Source organism: Dipodomys merriami, unplaced genomic scaffold, assembly GCF_024711535.1.
Source record: "Dipodomys merriami isolate MVZ:Mamm:240054 unplaced genomic scaffold, mDipMer1.0.p SCAF_18, whole genome shotgun sequence".
Classification (NCBI taxonomy): Eukaryota; Metazoa; Chordata; class Mammalia; order Rodentia; family Heteromyidae; genus Dipodomys; species Dipodomys merriami.
Window position 1 is genome coordinate 1786773 of NW_027203159.1, and position 22421 is coordinate 1809193.

A 22421-nucleotide genomic window follows, 5' to 3' on the forward strand; every position below is an offset into this window, starting at 1 on the left:
AACCTTTTTATAACCATTTTCATGAATTCAGGATTCACTCATAACATCAATTATGATAGTGTAAATGGAAGTATCTTCCACTGGTAATTGATAAATATACAGACTTATGGGTGGGTTACCATGTCTTCCTTCTGAAATTCATTAAAGAATATTATACGAATGTCTATCTGATTTAAATTTTCTCCACAAATTAGTATAAAATATTTGAGGAGATTCTTGAGATGATTTACAATTTGCACTTTGCAAAGATACATATTAATAAAATGTATTTAGAAGTATATTTTAGCAGCAACTCATACATGGATTTCATCTTTCACATTCCTATATGAAGTATAAATATACATTGGTATGGTATAGATTGGAAATTCAAAATTAGCTGTGCAGCTACAAAAGTTATGCTGTCTCTTTGTGAGTAGTTATGACATTGTTGAAAGAATTTTAATTGCTAGAATGAACTTGTCTTTCTAGAGTCACAAAATAGATTATATTTTTGATTTTCTGGAATTTGAAAACATCAAGGCTCTCTGACATGGTAAGATGGCAAACACATTAAAAAGTGAAGAGTAATTGGCTTTTCTTGGAATTCTTCATGAGCCTTTATTTAATTTTGAATCATGTAATTAGTCTTGCTTGCCGATATGAGACCTCTTTCTTTTTATAACTGAGACAATAGATTCTAGATGTATTGATAATGTTAAGAATTTTCTCATCTGATCAGTCTAGAAAAAAAAAAAACGCATTCAACGTAAGACCAAGGAGAATTTATGTGAGCCTGTCATCACAGTCAGACCTCATATATTCTTCCTGTGAAAGGTAGTAAGCATACTAAGTATTTGTCTTCAATTGTCTGTTGTATGTCAAACATATTATAATATTATGTGAAGGATGAATTGGCAGTTTATATGAAAAGATATTGCTGAGGATGAGTAATAGTAATAGATAAATTCACCCTTTTATGTGATGATAATTTGCTAATTCATGAAAATTATAGCGAGAATTAAAACTCATCCTGTTTACAAACTGAACCTATTAATTTAGTGTTTGATCAACAGAATATATTTATTCTTTGGGTTAGGGTGTTTCTCATCCTCTGTCATGCAGAGGAAAATGAATATGTCTTGGGAAACAATTCTGAGGTAGAAAACCACACTTGAGCCAGGCCAGGTGATAATGTTAATTCTTGCATCTCACGTGTCTGACACATAAGGATGTAATTATAGATTAATGACGTGAAAGATTTTTTTTCAGATTCATTTCTGGAATTAATTCCTTCGAATTCGATAGTATAGAGAGCATTCTCCTTAAGGAAAACCATGGTTACTCATAGACCTGCCGTGTGCATGAATATTGGGAACAAAGACGCTCAAAAATCTTCAGCGCACTCTGGATAACAGAGAAAAGAAACCTGTTACAGGTTGCTTAGGGACCTATAAGAGGCTGAAATCTGAGGATCAGATCTCAGGAATATTTGTCAAACTCTCATCAACAATTAACCATCTAAAAACTGGGACTGTCTCTCTAGCTCAAGTGGTACAACATTTGAGCTCTGAAGAGCTCAGGGACCATGCCCAAGCCCAAAGTTCAATCCCAATGACCAACAAGAACAATAACCAAAGACAGGAATGTTATGTAATATGCATCAACAATGTCCCATACTCCCTGGTATTTCCAAAATCTCTGAATTTTTTCCTTCCACATAAGAGCCAGTTAGATTTTATTCACTGCCTACTCATAATATCATGTATTTTCTCTATGAATTTTAGAGTAATGTTTAATGGGGCAGTGATATTTCCTTACTTCATTGGTTATTAGAACACATAATGTGACCCAATGGGATTACTAATTCTCTTCCCTTATGCAAAAATGTCTTACTTATGGAATTATAATTTCTCTGGATCTAAACAGTAGATAAGAGTAAAGAACCTGAAAATTCATGAAAATCTGTGACAGTGTAGGAGACCAGGCTACTTGTTGATTTGTCTCTACAAGATTTGTACAACCCTAGCTTTGCCATTATAGGCACACACACACACACACACACACACACACACACACACACACACACACACACACACACACATATATATATGCAAATATATATGTATATTTATATATATTTATATGTGTGTGTGAGCTGATTTATGTCTGTAATCAGATATTTCTTTTACCTGTCCATTTGTAGATGCAAATTTTGTGTCTGTGTGTGTGCAAACTAAAATGGTGTACATTTTTTCCTACTCTGTTTCAACACCTATAAGTCGATGCTGGGCACATTACTATGTTTTGTGTAATTGAAAAGTGAGGGTATTTTTCCTGCCTTCAATTCTTGATTTTGCTCAGTCATGACAAAAATTAATAACAGGTTATCATGGATATTTTCATGTGTCTTCTATTGATCCCTAAGCTCGATCCAAGTGATATTTTCCAAACATTGGTATGTCCCTGACATATAATTCTCATAACCATACATATTTGAGAAAGCAGTGTTAATGTAGGAACGTTACCCTTAGTTAATGGAAATTTTCTATGTTCATTTTAAAGTCCAATGTTTCAATGTTCATACTGAAAGGTGACATGCATATTTGTCTTAAAGGCTAATTATTTTTCTGAACTGCTGGATATATTTACCTGATACCACTCCAAAATGTCATTGTGACTTCACAATAGCATTTGTTTTGTCCACACATAAGAATGGAAAAGCCGTTTATTTGTTTGAGGCATAGAATATGTCTTGTAACTGTACCTGAAGGTATTTGTATTGTATTCCTTCATATTTTACTAACCTACCATAAAGCATTTATCTTTTGGTAGAATAGATCTCATAAAACAATCCCTCTTTGTGGTTTGTTTTTATGCATCCATTCACAAATATTGAAATTGAGTGGTAAGTTCATTGCAATAACATTATATAGTAAAACCACTATGGATTTTCTTCCTATTTTTCTGGATGCATGAAACATTCATGGTTATATTACAAGAAAGCTCATTCAGAAACTGTGCCAAGATATGGCTGAGCCTGAATGGGTGACAGAGTAAATTTTGAAGAACTGGAAAATAATCGCTAAAGTATCAGATTGGCTAGCGTCATATTTCAAATGTGCAATGAAGTTTGAATGTGTTGAGGCAGAGAGTGTCCAAGTGTAATTTGTGAGGTTTGTATACAACGATCAAATTTCAATGGAAAGGGAAGTGGAAGTAAGCAAGAAATTTTTTGAAAATAGCTGATGATGTGCTCTCATTAGTTTTTGAATATCTCTTGAACTGCAAGTGAAGTTCTTGTTTATATGCAAAGTACAAATATATATATTCTAGTGTTCTCCACAGAAAGTAAAATAATATTTTTTCTATTTCTTTTCAGGAAACATTCTATGAACAAACCATGAGTTCAAACCATTTCTCATTGTTTCATTTACATTTTACATTTATTAATATATTGTGATGCTCACTCAACCAAATGAATTCATTTTAACTTCTACTACCAATTCAATCTCTATTCACCCTTATCTTGAATACAGAAGCAAAGCCGGGTGTTTATGTCCTTATTGGAATTCACCATGTCACTATCCACATAGACATGGTAATGTTGGAATATAGAAACTCCAATAATTACATCAAAATCTACATTTGTTTCCCAATAGAGAACAAATCATAATTCATTATTCATTGTTCTTACGTTTGCCTGTGAATATCATCTTCCATTTCATATATTGATATAATTGGATATATTGGTATAATGAATACATAAAACTGTAATGGTATTAGTCCTCTTATAAAAATCTTATACCAAATATGTATTCCCATATAAAATGGCCATTAAAATTTCAAAGGGATTTTTCAATCAACATTCTGAAGTATAATTCTTACTATAAAGCTTCTCATCCATCTCATTGATTTCCAAGTATAATCTCATCTAAACAAGGATTCTGGGAGTTCTTTCCAAATATGTGGCAGAAAAGAACAGATAATGTATGTGTACACAAAATACCATTCAAAACTTATTCTTTTGAGGGGGCAAAGTGCAGTTTGTGAAGCTAGCATGATTTTGTGCTAAAAATGTGTTTTTGTTTTGTTTTTTACGGCATGAGGATATGCAACTTTGGCATTCTAAAATGTTCCAAGAAAGAGTGGACTGTATCTGTAGAGTGTAAAAAAAACACTTTTATGGAACCATATTTCATGACTATGTTCATATTCAATTTGTGTGTAATTTTCCCCACATATATATGCCTCCACATACTTATAGTAGACTTGGCACTGTGGTCCAAAACATTCCTCATGCAAAATGGAATAATTTTTGAAGGATATTTTAGGAAGATCCACTTTGTAAAAATTGTTGTTAAGACTCCTATGCAAGACATAGAGTTGAATCTTTTGGGTACAGATGAGGAAGTTAAAGATGTGAGAATGTGGCTCATATTTATTTTTCGTGTTGAAATGGGAGGGTTTCTTTGTATCGGCTTATTTGTGCACCTATTGTATAATTGCAAGTGTTTCTTGGTTTTTATTCAGAAATTGTGAGCAAGAATGAATTCAACATTAATTTGGGAAGGATAATTTAGAATCTGTAGACTCATGAAAACCTGAGTGTACAGAGTGATTATAATTACGTATGTACGGCAGTGACTCGTTTTCTTGTCACGTGTTACCTTAGCCCTCATTTTTCTTACACTGTATTCTACTTCAAAACTCCACCGCCAGCCGGGCGCCGGTGGCTCACGCCTGTAATCCTAGCTACTCAGGAGGCTGAGATCTGAGGATCGCGGTTCAAAGCCAGCCCGGGCAGGAGAGACTGTGAGACTCCTATCTCCAATAAACCACCAGAAAACCGGAAGTGGCGCTGTAGCTCAAGTGGTAGAGCGCTCGCCTTGAGCTGAAGAGCTGAGGGACAGCTTCCAGGCCCAGAGTTCAAGCCCCACGACTGACAAAAAAAAAAAAAAAAAAAAAAAAAAAAAACAAAAAAAAAACAACTCCACCGCCCTTGTTGGAAATGCCATTTCCAACATATTGTCTTGTGAGGAATTTTGTGGCATTGGTTCACCCCTTGTCCTCTATCTCAAAAATTTTTGATTCCTCTTCTTTACCCTAATCATATTAAAGTTTATATTGTCCATAGGCTACCAAATTCAAATACAAAGACAAGAAGGGATAAACCCTATGAAAAATAAAGTAAAAAGGCAAGTAAAAAGAATCAGTTTTACATAGTGTTTTTTGTTTGTTTGTTTTTTTGGATCCAGTCGAGGGGCCTGAACTCTGGGCCTGGGCACTGTTCCTCAGCTCTTCAGCTCAAGGCTAGCGCTCTACCACTTGAGCCACAGCGCCGCTTCTGGCTTTTTTCTTTTTGCTTATGTGGTGCTGGGGAATTGAACCCAGGGCCTCATGCATGCAAGGCAAGTGCTCTACCACTGAGCCACCTTCCCAGCCCCTACATAGTATGTTTTAAATTACCAACCATGATAAACCTCATGTTTCATGGGGGTTTTTTTACCCTAATTTTTCTTACCCTAAACTTCTTGTTCAGATATACATAGCAATTTAGTTCTTGCAATCCTCTTTGGATGACCTGGATACATAACAATTTTAAATGCCAGTACAAAGGAAAAAATTGTGACTCTTCATAAGGTAATTTAAATATAAGCGGTTAAATGCAGTAAGACAAAAACAATATTCAATAAATAGTGTTGTAATACTCAATAAATTCGTATAAAAGCTGAAAGTTAGATTATACATCACCCTGTATCAGAACACGTTCCTAATGAGTCAGACCTCGAGGTTAAACAAATCACTCAGAATGGAAGAAATAGAGAGATACTAGGTCTCGTAGAACAGATTGAAACTTTCTCATTGCAAATGCACTAATGCATCAAGTCAAAGAAACGTTAGACCAACTATATTTCTTGAACCTGAACAGATTCTTTATAACAAAGGACATAACTAAGTAGGTAAATAAAAAGCCAAAAGACTGGGAGAAGATCTTCACTAGCCAAGAAAGATAAAAAGGGTCTTAGAGCTGAAATATAATCAAAATTCAACAAGTCAAATATCCCCCCAAAAAAACCCTGAACAATAACCCCACTCTATGAAAAGAAGTTAAATATTTAAAGAGAGACTTCACTGATGGCTAATTGACAATGGTTAAAGGACATATGAAGAAATGCTCAATGTGTCTGACAATAAAACCAAGCCAAATAAAGTCAACACTGAAATTCCACCACATTCCATTAGAATGGCAAAGTGACTGAGAGTAGATTATTGGATCAGAAAATGTGGGGTATAAACACAATGGAATTCTTTTTTTTCTTTCTTTCTTTCTTTTTTTTTTTTGCTTATGTGGTGCTGAGGAATCGAACCCAGGGCCTCCGGCATGCAAGGCAAGCTCTCTACCACTGAGCCACCTTTCCAGCTCCTAAACACAATGGAATTCTATTTTCTATTAGAAATAATGGCATAGTGCCATTTGTAAGGAAATGGAGAAACTTAAATATATAACATAAAGTAAAGGGGCTAGAACCAAACAAAGAGGCTCTATGGTATCTCTTATTTATAAGAAATGGTATATGTCCATTTTAATCCTAGCAGAGGATTACAATAGCTTAATAGTAATATATATATATATATATATGACCATACAATATTAGCTAAACAAAATAAACTGAAATACAAAATCAGTTGGTTTCTCTTTCTTGATTTTTAAAAATGTTCTATGTGAAGGTATTTCTCTGTACTTGCCTTTTTCCTTTATTTTCCTATGCTTTCTACAATGTTGTCTCTGTATTTGATTTTGGTACACACTGTATTCCATGTAAGTTAATGAGAATTAGGCATGGGATGGGCAACTACCAAATCTGAGAAAAAGGATAATGGGTGAACAATACAAGAACAATTCCAACAAAACTCCATGTTGGGAATAAACATTACACCTGCTGGGAGAGGATAGAGATTTTAAGCCAAAAAACAGTAAAAGTGAATGATGGGTAAAAACATGATGAGACAAATACTCATTTATTGCTTACATATGTAATTCAAACCCCGCTCTACATTACCATGACAAGATTCCATTAGGAAGAAGAGTATTGATGCGTACACTCTTCTCAATTCTCATAAGTTTACATGTAGATACTAAAGTCGATGGGTTTGTATTACATAAACATACACGTGAAAATAGTTCTGATTTTTTGACGTTCCTAAAAGCGCACAGGTTTCCCTAGGTCACCAGGTTTCAAAGCAACATTGACAAATTAATGTTGTGATCGTTTTTGTTCAAATATTTGTGTAGGAATCCAAAGAGTCATTTGAAATTGCAAACCAGGACGTCCTGGTGCTCAAATATGCTCCGATGAAACCCTCACATTTTTACACGTATCATAAATGTAAGCAAGACTCTCCTATGTGAAACTTCCTCATCTGTAGTCAAATACTTCAACTCTTTTGATTACATAGGAATCTAACCAGTAATAAATATTATTTGGCAAGGGAGATCTTCCTAAAATATACTCGAAAGTTTATTCTACTTAGCAATAGGAATGTTGTGGACGAGGAATGTCAAATGAACTAAAAATTGGTGGAGGGTACATAAATATTTGTGACAATTTATACACAAGTCGAAAAAAACATTCATTCGATATCGTTTCATGAACTGATCTTGAGTTACAATACATAATTACAGATTAATCTACCCAGAACATTTTAGTAATATAGCGGAAAATTTCTTAAACGATGTACAGATTCTCTGTACAAAATATGTCCTCCAAAACTAATAAACGTCGGTTGTTTATACTTCTGCAAGAATCTATTTTTTTTCCCTTTCACAGACAATGGGAAGAAGTTACAGATTTCTTCTGTACATTAGATGACACATGAATAAATATGTAGATGATTCAGAATCTTGTGTCTTGAGAAATACGTTGCAAAATTAGGTGGTTTAAAAAATCTGTAAAATTTTCCTACCCATTCTTTTTTGGAACACAGAATTTAATGGGGAATTTGTAGTAGGAACCACATATTATTTTAGTTTTCTTATATTTTTATTATATTCTAGATTATTGATAAGTGAAATGGAACATATTTTTCCCAGACAAATGTAACTATTGTGAGGGGTCAACCTACATTTAGAATTTAGGAAACAGTCCTTTCCTCAGGTTGCTTTCTTCATCCAACAACCTAGGCCTCCTAAGTCATTAGCACTTGGCTAAATCCAAGGTGTTCCTGAAAGACTCGCTTATAGCTTGTTTGCCCTTCAATCCCACATTGTTTTTGATTGAAAATCTCCAATTAGGCACAATTATTCATTGTGTAAAATAGTCAAGAGTCTTGATTCCCACTAAGATCAGAAAAAAGCTGATTCTTTTATAGCTGCCTTGACAATTCTTTGTCACTCATGTCCCAGTCATTGCAGGACAAACAGGGATATAACTTTTGCATTCTCAGGAGAGACTTAATTCCAAATTCCATGTTGGTATCTCAATATTCCCAAAGATTACTTTGTACATTGTTAAATATCTACTGTCAGTAAGATGTATATGGAAGACTCTTGATAGTACATGCACATTGTTAAGAATCAACGTATATATAAGAAAAGGCCATTAATATCACACATTCTGCCTCACATTGAAACTTGTAATGAGATTGAGATGTTTTTGAAGGAAAATTTTGAATTAATAGATTCTGAACTTCTGCAAAGCTCTCTATACAATTCCTGCAAAATTGTCATCTCATCATAAGGCAGTGAGTAATTTGAAACACTTCTGCCAAACACTATGCTTTCTAGGCCTTCCATGTTACACAGAAATATTGCAAATGCTTCCCTTCTGTCTTTTTTTTGTCTGTCTTGGAGTTTGTACTGTGAACTTGGGTATTGTCTCTGCACACTTTAGCTCAAGGCTTGAACTCTGCCCCTTGAGAGAGACCACCATTTTCAGTTTTCTGGTGGTCATTTAAAGAAAAACTCTCATGGACTTTACTGCACATGCTGGCTTTGAACCTTGTCCTCAGATCTCACATTCCTGAGTACTTAGGCTTACAGGCCTGAGCCACTGGCGCTCAGCTGTTCTTACACTTCTCTAATAATATACCATAGTAGTAACTTAAAATTTATGCACAGGTATTTAAACAACATCGAAGAAATTTCACAGCATCTCCGAAGAGAAAATTTGCAATGAAGTGTTCCAGTCCACTTTGATGTTGCTTCCTCCTGAAGATGAAATCTAGATATAAATGAGGAAGGAAAAGGAATATTATCAGAGACATGTAGATGTAAAATCAATAACCATATTCACAAAATATTGAAGATAGTGTAGGAAAATCATCTTTCATTTGGACAGCATTAATTTAAGTGAGATTACATTGATAGCCAGTGTTTTTCATTTTTAAGCATTGTATTATGAGAAAAGATATACCTCTAAAAGGGTGCTAAAATTTACCTCTTTGTAATAAGATTAGACACAGTTTCTACACTATATTTACTATCTACACAGTGAAATATATTTCTCATCTAATAGTCCCTTTCTGAAGACACTTACGTTGTAAACAATTACTTTTATTCAAGACTGGACAAAACTCGTTAATTCACAACAGTCACTATTCCTCACACTCCCCACATATATCCTTCTAATCCTCATTTAGAAATGAATTCAATACCTGCATCAGAAAGAATGACATCACCCCATTTGTTAGGAAATGGAAAGACTTAGAAAAATATATATTAAGTGAAGTAAGCCTGTCCCAAAGAAACATGGGTCCCATGGTTTCCCTTATTTACAATAAATTGTATAAATTGAGGAGAGGCAGAAAAGTCCAAAAGCTATGTACATATGACCATACAAAAAGATGATAAATGAAATGAATCCCTAGATAGGGACACAACTTGTTTCTACTTTCTTGCTATTGTTTTTAATAATTCTAAATTGTTACAGTTGATTTATTTGTTTCTCTTGTATGTTCTTCCCCTCAAGTTATAACCCCTGTTTTCACTGTATTTGATTACAGTGCCCTGCGTCTTTTATATATATTTTTCTAATTTGTGTATGGACGAGATATAACAAATGCTTGAACAGGATACTGGTTGATGCATTGTATCAATGAGATGTATAAGACATTATATTGAAAAGCAACTTTACAATTTAGGGGTGTGGGGGAGCTGAGGAAGCGGGGAGGCAAGGGATTTAGTGGAAAAACAAAGGAGGAGGTGATAATGCTCGACAGGAAATGTACTCATTAGCTTACTCATGTAATTGTAACGCCTCTGTACACTATTTTTACAATAATTTTTTTAAAGGAACTGAAGTAGTTTCTGCTGCCTCTTAGTCCAGTGGAAGAGCATCTTAAGTATTGGATAAATGAAATGATAGTTATAAAACCTTCTGCATATGAGTACATGTCTTCAGTAGGTGATCAAGAAATTTGAGGGGTCACTATGAAGTAGTCTTCTATTGCCCTATATGCACACAGTTTTAGGTCTAATTTATAATATATGAATTTCAGATTTACTGTTCTTATGAAAACTGCCATAAAAATAAAACCTGCACTGGCAATTAGTGCACCAATCAAATCAGACAGAAGGGTAGATACATCAAATAGTTATAAGCAGTGCGGTCTTTTTATATGTGAGTTCGAAAGTGTAGGAAAGCCACTGCAAGTACAATTCTACTTAACAATAGCAGAGTTCTCAGAAACTCTAAAAGGGAAAAAATAGAGCATGCTGTGCGACCTTTGTTTTTATCATTTGTACCTGCAGGGGAGCATTGACTTGCTTAGATATTGACTTGGTTAGATGATATTCAATAAACTGAGTAATCATGACAAAGATATTATGGTAATATCAATGATATAGTCACTGTAGCCCCATCCTGAAGGCATACTGCAAGCAAGTGACCACTGCTGCTGTTGTGACACCTACTCATCTACTTCCCAATAAAAAAATGGAAAACTAAAGTAGCTTCTTATATTAAACTCCGTTGTCCTAGGAGAAAGGACATTGCTATGTTACCAAGTGTTGATTACAGGAGCAGGGAAATAATCATCAAAGATTGCAAAGGTCTAAAGGGGCTGTGTTATTGTAGGACTTGTGCTAGAAATGAAGCTTAAGGTTTCCTGCTCTACTTGGCTGTTTACATTGACACACATAGATAGGTTCGATTTATTTTCAATCTCCTAGTGTGTTCTAGCTAATATTTTTCACTACCGTCTCATACATTAAAAAAAACATACTTGGTCTTAAGGATCTTGAAAGTCAGTGGCTTGGTTTCTCACAGGTTCAGTGTCCTATTCTATTCCTTATATTTTTCTGTAACGCCAAGCAACTAACGACATAATTAAAATGTTTTCTCCCTGTGGAAGTACATTTGAAAGCTTTGAAAGTGAGTCTAAATATTCCCTCACTTTCCCCTCATTTACACATTAATTCTTTCATAAGGACTTGATAAGTCAGACTTCCTGCTGTTATTCAAATTTCTAGACTGTGCTATACTTTGGGTAAACGACATGATACTGGTAAAGGGACCTTCATAGATCTACTGGTCCACAGTGTGTGATCCAGAATTTTGTGGAGTAAGTTTCAATTTTTTAATGCTGTAATACACAATCTAGAAACAAACTTCAGTCATCAAATTATAAAATGTTCAATTTCTCTATATGAGAAAATTGGTTTCAGAGAATCATGTTGACATTTCTGCAAATTTGGCTGTGTCCTCTCAATGTTCACCATGGAGTTCCATGGAATTAAACCAATAAGCATATACTATGTTCAATGGAACAAAAGTTTAAAAATGAAAGTATATTTAAGCTTCATTTCTAGTACAAGTCCTACAATAACATAGCCCCTTTAGACCTTTGCAATCTTTGATGATTATTTCCCTGCTCGTGTAATCAACACTTGGTAACATGGCAATGTCCTTTCTCCTAGGATGACGGAGTTTAATATAAGAAGCTACTATAGTTTTCCATTTTTTTATTGGGAAAATACTGTACAGATGGGTTACTATTACATGAGCAAGGTAATGGTACATTTCTTATTAAGCATTGTTGCCTCCTCCTTTGTTTTCCATTCCATCCCTTCCCATCTCCCTTCTGCTCCTTGCTAGCCCCCGACCACCACCCCCCATCCCAGGGGCCAAAGTTGTAAAGTTCGTTTTTTGACATAAAATCTTGTACAACAATCTCATTTTTGCAGTGGTTCCACCTGTATCCTATTTAAACAATTTGTTTCATGCATAAATCTCTCTTTAAATAATGATGATACCTTTATCTTCCATGTTCATGCATTGAATATTTTGCTCTATAATTTTATCCTTACAAGTGTAAATCTTTAAATCCTATCATCCTATCACTTGATGTCTAGCAATTCTAACCAAAGTGAACAAAAAATTTCTAAAAGAGGCATTTTTAAAATTTTCTTCTTGAAGCTTTACAACTATTTGTAATTACTTTTTAGTTCGCTGTTTCATGGTAATAGTTTAGTTTCTTCAATACACCTGTTTATATCCTTCCCAAAGTAACATAGGACAGCAAAGTGCCTGAACTCAAGCCTCATCTAGCATCTAAAATGAATATCTGTATCTTACATAGCAATTATGGTTGGGTATATTGTAGCGCCAAAATTTGGGAACACAATGAAATACTGTCACAACAGGCAACTGAATGCAGTTTTTACCAGGATCTCATGTACCTGGGTGAGAAGAAAATAAACAAACTATATAAAATGTCTAACAAGTGTGCTGTTCTCAATTAACTTCTTCCTTCCTAATGATCAGCACCTTTTTGTACTGACCCCTGATTCTCTAATTAAAGACAAACAATCCATGTGGGGTGATGACCACTATCACCAGAAGATTTTAAATGCAATGAGTATAACAAAAATTCTTCTCATTCTTGGTTGAACAATTTCTATTTTCAAGAGGGAATATCTACATATTCCTACATTTTAAACTCTTTACACTTTTCAAATTTACTCATCAACTCAATGGGAATGTCCAAGTAAACATGGAAATATTTTTCTGGATTTCTCTGATCAATCCTTATATCCTATTAGAATCAATGAAATATTGTTCATATATTTTTGAAAAAATTATCTGTATTTTAAATAAATGTCTATACTTTACTATATAAAAGATAAACAAAATTGTATTGAGTGAAGAATATTCACATGATGATGATCACCTTACAGAAGTATACTATTTATAATTTTGTAGTGTGAGAAAAAGATTCTAAGTGGAACTATATCATAGAAACAAAGGGAGGAAACCCCTGGTGACTCGTTGAGGAAGACACTGTCTGAGAATTACTCTTCATTTTCTCATTTGACAATTATAAACTTTTCATGGATCAATAAGTTGAACAGAGCACCTAATTATTTGAATATATTTGCCAGTGTCATTTTCTAATTTAATGTACCTTTAGATCTACCCATTCATAATCAGGTTATTTATTTCCAAACTAGAGAAATACATTGATATTATTTTATTTTTAAATAAATATCCAGCATGTATATAGGACTTAATTGAATTTGTCAAAATACACCCATTTGAACATTTAACCCATGATTTTAACCTGATTTTCATTGACTCAACTGCAATTTAAATAACTATATACTGAATGGAATCAGAGGAATCTTTTTTTTTTATTTTCTCTACTAAATCTATCCAATTTAGTATGAATATATATGATTTTATATGTAAGTATACAGATAATTATTCTTAAATAGTTGTTGAAGACACAAACACCAGCGGATATTTCTGACTTGGTTAAAATCATATATTTCAACTTAGCAAGAATATTTTATTATATTAGGAATTGTTAAGAAAATTATCAAAATGTATGCATGCTTTGCTTTATGGTAAACACTATTCCATTCATTTTATTAAGTTTTGCCCATGAAGAGGATGCTTCCATTTCTGTGTACTTCTTACACTATGAAACACCAAATTAGGATATTTGATATCTCAATGTAATTTCACATGTTCCATACAGAGAGTTGCACAGTGGCGGTGGTATGATAATTTTCAAATCATGTTCTTTGTACATAAATAATCTAATGTTCAAAATGATGAGAGCAATCAAGTATTTTTTTCGTAATGGTTGTGTATACACTGTCCAATTAGAAAATGAACTACTGTGAAACCCAGCCACAACCTAAATCCAAATTCCTTCAATGGAAAAATTGTCAAAAGTCAGCATCAGTCTTCATTGGACTGTGTTGCTTCAAGTATATGCACAAATCTATTAGTTCTAAATCTTACAATAGCTCAAATGTAATTAAAGTGTATCGTCTTTTGTTATTTTTCAGTGTTCATTCGTATTAATTGGTCTTCTATAGTTGAATGAGTTTGGTGTAAATCATTCAAGGCACAGGAAGATGTGAGGAATGAATGAAATATTTTTGAGGCTGCGATTCCTTCATGGAGCAACTTGTGTTAGTAACATGATGCATATTCTATTCATTTTTTTAAAATTTATATCCCCACTAGCATTTGATTATGTTTTTAACATTATTTTTATTGTTATTATAAAAGTGATGGACAGGGATGTTACAGTTACATAATTCAGGTAATGATTGCATTACTCTTTGGACAATGTCACCCCTCTAGGCATTTTTTTAATTGTCAAAATACTGTTTCAATTACATGGGCAAGATAACGAGTATATTTCTTATCAAGCATTTTTGCCTCCGCCTTTGTTTCCCCTTCACTTCCCCTTCTCATACCCTCCTCTCTCCTCACCCGATTCACCTTCCTCCCACAAAAGTTGTACATCTCATTGTTGCAATGGGTCCTCTTGTATCCCCATTTAAATGATTTGTTGTTTCCCTTCCCCTCCACAAATTATACTAACATCAAATACAGTGAAAGCAGGGTTTTTAATGGGAGAGAGACATACAAAGCAACAAAGAAATCATGTTATAAATATGTTAGAAACATTAGCATGAAAGACAAAAAAACATTCCTTTGTTGCTGTGTATGTCCCACTATTCATTCTCTCAGTGTGAATTTTTGGTGGGGCAATGTGTTTCTTGTGTTTGTGTGTGTGTGTGTGTGTGTGTGTGTGTGTGTGTGTGTGTGTGTGTGTGTGTGTGTGTGTGTGTGTGTGAGTATAACTAAATTGTTTAATCAGATACTAGGTTGTGAAATCAAACTAAAATATGTGAACAGCATAATTGATCATTTGGTAAAATTGTTATATGTTGGACTCAAGAATAAATTTTTTAGGCTGGGAAAGTCGCTTAATTTTAGAGTTTTTGCCAAGCATGCATGAGGCTCTGGGCTTGATTGCGTAGCACCACAATAGGTGAAAATATAGGAAGTCGAGTTGTGGCTCAACTCAAAGAGAGCTAGCCTTGAGCTGAAGTATTGAAGGACAGTGCCGAGGCCCAGAGTTCAGGCCCAACGACAGACAAAATAATTAGATTTTTATAAGAAGAAAAAAGCTGACAAATTCGAGCAATAAATAGCACAGTCTTTTGTAACATCTTCCCCATTACCATAATCTACTCCAACCCATTTGACCTCTAATAACTAAACATTTCAAGAAATGGTATATGCAATATCCCAAAGGGGACTGTTCTACCAGTGTTTGCTTCAGACCTTAGCTTTATTAAGTAATTATAGCAATACTCATAGTCATTTTGGTATGTTTATTGTGTCCTAGTATGTGATTCTTTGGGTTCATGCAAAGAAATAGGATTGCTGATTTATATAGGAGCACTGTTTTCTTTCCAAGGTTGTTGAACCTGTCTACATTAATACAACAGACTAGCAGCATTTCCATTTGGTCACATATGTGCCGCTCTGATATGATTTCCTTTTTTTTTAAACAGGAATCACTACGAATCTTAGTGTAGTTTTCATTTACATTCTTTTATTCCTGAAAGTTGTTTCAAATTTGTAGTCAAACTTGATGTTAATGCAAGGAAGTTCCTTTGCTTTATATTAGCAAACTTGTAGGGTAGGAAGGATGCATTTGCTACCTGAGATAGCTAATATCTAACCATTACTATTAGAAACATCGATTCTTTTTTCCTTAGTAGGTATTTGTATATTACTAGCCACATTCAAGAAAAACAGATGATCATAACAGGTAGGATAATAGATTAAAATCTTAAAAGAGACATCACTAATATGAAACATACTAAATTAAATACAAGTTACATCAAAGAGGATAAAGAAGTTAAGGTTACATTCACAAAACTCAACTGTGAGGAAAGAATAATTATCAGCCATTGTATTCAAAACAGTACACTTGAATTTTGGGTTGAACAAATATCTTACCAAATTTAAAGAAAATAATCCAAAGAGACTTGAAGATGTGTCACTATAGTAATGTGTCTTACAACGATAAAACAAACTCATATTTCTTATCAGATTTCATGTATAGAACTTCATGGTGATTGAAACTTCAGAGCTTCTGCATGGCAAAGGACATAGAGAGCAAGATCAATAGAAGGCCCACGGATAGTGAGAAGCTCTTTACTAGCCATTCAATGGACAAGGGTCTCATATCTAAATGTACTTAGAACTCAAGAAACTAAATACTCCAACAACAAGTCCTCAAAGAAACAACTGTCTTACCAAAGTCGTTGAACAAAGTTACATTCCAACAACAATGCAGTAGGGTTCCCTTCTGTCCACATCCCCTCCAGCATCTGTTGTTATTATACATCTTGATTATAGCCATTCTAACTGGGGTGAGGTGGAATCTCAGTGTTGTTTTGATTTGCATATCTTTTATGGCTAGAGAGGTTGAGCAGTTCTTCATGTGTCTATTGGCCATCCTTCTTTCCTCTTCGGAGAAGTTTCTCTCTAAATCTTTAGCCCACCTATTTATTGGGCTGTTGTTTCGAAAGTAGTATGGAGGATCCTCAATAGACTGCACATAGAGCTCCCCTATTACTGAGAAATCCCACTTTTGAGCATTTACCCACATGATCACAAACAAGATCATATTAATCTACCAGTATACCTATGTTTATTGCAGCATTATTTATCATAGCTAACACAGGGAACCAACACACATGCCCCTCAGAAGATGAAGGGATCAAGAAAATGTGGTATATATAATACACAATGGAATTCTATGTCTCCATCAGAAGGAATGACATTGTTCCATTTATTAGGAAATGGAAAGACTTGGAAAAGATTATATGAAGGGAAGCAAGCCAGGCCCAAATAAACAAAGGTCCTCTGGTTTCCCTTATTTGCAATATTGTATATCTCTGAGATAAGCAGAAAAGGTCAGATAAGTTGATGTTAGTTGAAATGAACCCCAAGATAAGTATTCAATATTTTTCTCTTTCTTGCGATTTTTTCTAAAATATTTATAAGATGATTTTTATGTTGCTTTGTATGTGCCTCCCCCACAGTATGAATCCCGCTTTCATTATATTTGATATTGGTGCAATTTGTGAAGGGGAAGGGCAAAAGCAAACCGTTTAAATAGGAATAGAGGTGGACCCATTGCAGCAATGAGATGTACAAGTCGTTATGTTGAAATAAGAACTTTATGAGTTTGACGGTTGGGGTATGTCAGGGGGGTAATGGGAAGGGCTGGAAAGTTGAAACAAAGGAGGAGGCAACAATGCTTGATAAGAAATGTAGTCATTACCTTGCCCATGTAATTGTTACCCATCTGTATGGTATTTTTATAATAAAAATTAAAGAAAGAAAGAAAGAAAGAAAGAAAGAAAGAAAGAAAGAAAGAAAGAAAGAAAGAAAGAAAGAGAGAAAGAAAGAAAGGAAGAAAGGAAGGAAGAAAGGAAGGAAGGAAGGAAGGAAGGAAGGAAGGAAGGAAGAAAGAAAGAAAGAAAGAAAGAAAGAAAGAAAGAAAGAAAGAAAGAAAGAAAGAAAGAAAGAAAGAAAGGCATGGTCAATAAGTATGCCAAAGACTTAAAGAGAAACTTCACTGAAGTAGAAATTAGAAAGGCCAATATACATATAAAGAAATGCAGAACTTCACTAGCCATAAAAGAAGTGCAAATTGAGATCCACCTCACCCCGTTTAGAATGAGTATACTTTAAAAAAAAAAATCTGGAGGGGATGTGGAAAAAAAGGGAACCCTACTTCATTGTTGGTGGGAATGTAAACTTGTTCAACCACTTCAATCCTAATATCAGGTTCAATCCTAATATCAGGTTCAATCCTAATATCAGGTAAAATAGACTTCAAATTAAAATTCGGCAGAAGAGATAAAGAAGGTCGCTACATACTAAGTAAGGGATCTCTCCTTCAGGAGGATATTACAATTCTAAATATCTACTCACCAAACAATGGAGCACACAAATTTATCTAAGAAACACTACATTCCCTCAAATCGCATATAGATTAAAAGACATTAATTATTGGGGATTTTAACACACCACTCTCCCCACTAGATAGATCAACTCGGCAAAAACTCAACCGAGAAACCGCAGATGTAAACAGCTGCATAGATCAACTAGATTTAACAGATATCTACCGAACATTTCACCCAGCAGCATCAGAATACAAGTTTTCTCAGCAGCACATGGAACGTTTTCTAAAATAGACCAAATTTTAGGCCACAAAGCAAACTTGTCTAAAATCAGAAACATTGAACTTAAACCTTGCATTCTCCATGACCACAAGGGAATAAATAAATCAGAACTCAACACGAAAAGCAACCAAAGATAGTCCAGTATCACATGGAGGCTGAACAACAAATTGCTGAATCAGTAGTGGGTCATGGAAGAGATTAGAAAGAAAATTCAAATGTTCATGCTATTCAACAAAAATGAACACACACATTACCAGCTCCTCTGGGACACAGCAAAGGCAGTACTCAGAGGCAAGTTTATAGCTCTGAGCTCCTACATCAACAAATTGGAGAGATCTGAAATCAACAATTTAATGACACATCTAAACCTCCTTGAAAAAGACCACCAAGATAAACCCCAATCCAGTAGATAGAATGAAATAATTAAAATTAAATCAGAATTAAATGAATTAGAATCCAAAAAATCTATAGAAAGAATAAACAAAACAAAGAGTTGGTTCTTCAAAAAAATTGATAAATTGACAGAACCTTAGCAAATCTTATCAGAAAAAGAAGAGAACACACCCAAATAAATAAACTCAGAGATGAGAATGGAAACATCACCACGGAAACAACCAAGATTCAGAACATTATAAGGAAGTACTTCTCAAAACTTTATGATAATAAGTTTGAGAACTTGACAGAAATGGACCTTTTCCTAGCAAATATTGACATACCAAAACTAAACCAAGATGAGTTAAACCTTCTTAACAGGCCCATATCTAGCATTGAAATAGAAACAGAAATAAGAGACCTCCCAGGTAAGAAAAGTCCAGGACCAGATGGTTTTACAGCGGAATTTTACAAGGCCTTCAAAGCAGAGCTCACACCAATACTCCTCCAACTCTTCAATGATATTGAAAGAAAAAGTTCACTACTGAACACATTCTATGAAGTCATCATAACCCTCATCCCAAAACCAGGCAGGGACTCATCAAAGAAAGAGATCTATAGACCCATTTCTTTGATGAACATTGATGCAAAATTTCTCAACAAAATTTTGGCCAATTGACTTCAACAATTCATGCGAGAAATCATCCACCACAATCAAACAGGATTAATTTCAGGGATGCAAAGCTGGTTCAAAATTCGCAAATCAATTAATATTATTCATCACATCAGCAGGAGCAAGAATAAGAACCACATGGTTATCTCAATAGACGCAGAAAAAGCATTCGACAAGATCCAACACCCTTTCTGATGTAGGTTTTGGAAAAATTAGGAATCCATGGAACATTCCTCAATACAATAAAGGATGTATATGACAGTCCTACAGCCAGCATTATACTTAATGGTGAAAAAATAAAGCCATTTCCTCTTAACTCAGGAACAAGACAAGGATGTCCAATCTCTCCACTTCTCTTCAATCTAGTATTAGAAGACCTAGCTACAGCAATAACACAAGATGCAGACATAAAGGGGATCCAAATAGGGAAAGAAGAAATAAAACTCTCCCTCTTTGCAGATAACATGATCTTGTATTTAAAGAATCCCATAGATTCCACTCCACAATTACTTAAGCTGATTCAAAGTAGGAGGGTATAAAATTAACCACCCAAAATCAATGGATTTTGTGAATGCCAACAATGAGAAAAGTTTGGCTGAAATTAGCAAAGCAATTCTACTTGTTATATCTCCTCAAAAAATAAAATACGTAGGAATTTACTTAAACAAAGAAGTGAAGGACCTCTATGATGAAAACTTTAAAATCTTGAAAAAGGAAATCAAAACAGAACTTAGAAAATGCAAAACCTCCCCTGCTCCTGGATTGGAAGGATTAACATCGTGAAAATGGCAACACTTCCCAAGGCTATCTAATAGTTCAACGTGATACCAATCAAAATTCCAACCTTATTCTTCAAGGAAATAGAAGAGGCAATCCAACAATTCATATGGAACAATAAAAGACCCCGAATAGAAAAACGCTCCTCAATGGAAAGAACACTGATGGAAGAATATCAATACCAAATTTCAAACTCTACTATAAAGCCATAGTAATCAAAACAGCTTGGTATTGGCATAAGAACAGACCTCAGGACCAATGGAATAGAATTGAAAACCCAGAAATGAACCTACAGACCTATAGCCATCTAATCTTCGATAAGGGAGCTAAAACAATAGAATGGAAGAAAGACAGCCTCTTCAGTAAATGGTGCTGGCAAAATTGGTTAACTACATGTAGAAAACAAAAGCTAGATCCTTACATATCACCCTGCACCAGAATCAACTCCAAATGGATCAAAGACCTCGAAGTCAAAGCAGACATTCTGAAAACATTACAGGATGGAATAGGAGAAACCCTAGGTCTCCTTGGCTCAGGCTGAAATTTTCTGAATAGAGACCCGGAAACACAACAAATCAAAGAAAGGTTGTACCAATGGGATTGCAAGAAGTTGCAGAGTTTCTGCATAGCAATGGACATAGCTAGCAAGATCAATAGAAAGCCCACTTATTGGGAGAAGATCTTTACTAGCCATACAACAGACAATGGTCTCATATCTAAAATATACCTGGAACTCAAAAAATTCAATCCCCCAACAACAAATCCTCAAAGAAACAACTGCCCAATAAATAAGTGGGCTAAAGACTGACAGACAATCTTCTCTGAAGAGGAAAGAAGATGGCCAGTAGTCACATGCAGAAATGCTCAACATCTGTAGCCATAAATGAAATGCAAATCCAAACAACAATGAGACACCACCTCACTCCAGTTAGAATGACAAAAATCAAGAACTCTAACAACAACAGATGCTGGAGGGGATGTGTACAGAAGGGAACCTTACTTCATTGTTAGTGGGAATGTAAACTTGTTCAACCACTTTGAAAAGCAGTATGGAGGTTCCTGAAAAGACTTCACTTAGTGCTTCCCTATGACCCAGCAATCCCACTTTTGGGCATTTACCCAAATGTTTACAAACAAGACCACACGAAAGCTACCAGCACAACTATATTTATTGCAGCATTATTTACCATAGCTAAGATATTGAACCAGCCCAGATGCCCCTCAGTAGACGAATGGATCAAGAAAATGTGGTATATATACAGAATGGAATTCTATGCCTCCATCAGAAAGAATGGCATTGCCCCATTTGTTAGGAAATGGAAAAACTTGGAAAAAATTATATTAAGTGAAGTAAGCCAGATCCAAAGAATCATAGGTCCCATGGTTTCCCTTATTTGCAATATCTAGTATATGTATGAGTCAAGCGGAAAAGGTCAGATAATGTGATGTTAGGAAAATGAACACTTACATATGTATTTTAATGTTTTTTTTCCTTTCATGCATTTGTTTCTAATGCATTTATAAGATTATCTCTTTGTAGCTTTGTATGTCCCTCCCCCACAGTATAACCCCTGCTTTCACTATATTTGATATCAGTTTAACTTGTAGAAGAGATGGGAAAAACAAGTCGTTTAAGGATACAGGTGTACCTTTTGCAACAATGAGAAGTACAAGTTGTCATGTTGAAAACGAGCTTTACAATGTTGGTGCAGGGAGGGGGTGAGGCGGGGAGGATTGGGTGAGGGGTTGGGGGTGAGAAATAAAAAATAAGAAAAAAAAGTATGGTTAAGTATATCAGAGTATTGATTGATACACACTCAAGTATATAATTGATTCCAAGATAAAAATTATGATGAGCAATAAAATGATGTACGGTATTGAGAGCACACGTTTACTTCTTGAAGTAAATTAGGTCTTTATTGGAAAGAAGAATGACATATATGCAGTATGAAATATGTACACAACATTATATGGTGGCCATTTTCATCTAGGCAGTGTCATGATTTTTCTTTTTTCCCTTTCTTTTCCAGCCACATTCGAGAATTTGAGGCTTTCAAGTATCATCCAGTGTACTTAAAACTCAGGGTCCTATTGTTCTATGTCACA